Genomic DNA, 1,036 nt, shown 5'->3' on the forward strand with positions numbered 1-1,036 from the left:
CACGTTTCTTTAATTCACTATCAATATTAAAGCATACATTTAGGGGGCATTTCCGCCCCAACCATGTACATGTATGGCATTGGTATTGGTGTGACTTTTGAATTGATTTTTTCGCTCTATTTTAAACTAATTTGAAATTTTAAAAATTGCCTGCACATCAGCATCAAAATACCTTTCTAATGATATATAATTGTTTATACCTTAGAAGTATAGTTTAGCCGTAAAAGGGGTGTAAAGGAAACATGATTGCCTATTTATATATATGATGATAAAGCAAAGATTGCACTTAAATAGAACATACACTGAATGTTTCCTGGGGAGTCTGTATTTGAGAAAGAAACTCTGAAGCATGTTTCGCGTAGGAAAGCTTTAAAAAGAAATTTAATTATATGTATACATATTTGACTTTAAAAGTACCACGTTGACCGAGCTTTGCCCGGAGTGCATATAATTATATATATATTGAAAATAAAAAAAATTGGATTTCGATATCTGTTAAGTAAATTTCTTACTCCAACCCTATTCCGAAATACGCTGGAATGAATGGTACATATCTTGAGCGTATATGTAGGTACTGTGTTTACATAAAAAAATGCTGATCGAAAATAACAAAATAAAGTTTTTTTTTTTAAATAGAAGCGTGGCAATCCTGATGGAAAATATTTTCTGATCACAGTTCTCAACAATACCTTTCATCTGATATCCATATTGCTATGTTTTAGATAAATTGCGTAGAATCAAGCGTGTCAACCTTACACTATTATCCTAAGGGATAACAGTTTTTATATAGGAAAAGCATTGTTTAAGAACCTTCGCTTGGTACCCAAGAATAGTAATATTTTACCTTTTTTTCTAAACAAAAAACTACACAAATATGCGATTCAAAAAAGGTAGCAACCCTATTAAAAATATTTTTGAATTAGGGATCTTTAAAATATACAAGAATTGATCGTTTAATGTAATAAAATTATACTAACCATTACCGAATGATTTTAGCTTAGCACCAAAGGCTCAACGGATTTGTTTGACCTTTTTC

At 30.6% G+C, this 1,036-nt stretch overlaps 2 protein-coding genes across 3 annotated transcripts in view; both read right to left on the reverse strand.

The window, feature by feature from the left end:
- Window positions 1-1,036, reverse strand: part of LOC118744320 (probable cytochrome P450 4e1) — a 41,394-nt gene that overhangs the window by 23,432 nt on the left and 16,926 nt on the right. The gene's annotated exons all lie outside the window — the stretch shown is intronic.
- LOC118745040 (larval cuticle protein 1-like) overlaps window positions 1-1,036 on the reverse strand; it is a 9,738-nt gene that overhangs the window by 4,714 nt on the left and 3,988 nt on the right. The gene's annotated exons all lie outside the window — the stretch shown is intronic.

Source organism: Rhagoletis pomonella, unplaced genomic scaffold (assembly GCF_013731165.1).
Source record: "Rhagoletis pomonella isolate Grant_MI unplaced genomic scaffold, Rhpom_1.0 Rhpom_scaffold_00008, whole genome shotgun sequence".
Taxonomy (NCBI): Eukaryota; Metazoa; Arthropoda; class Insecta; order Diptera; family Tephritidae; genus Rhagoletis; species Rhagoletis pomonella.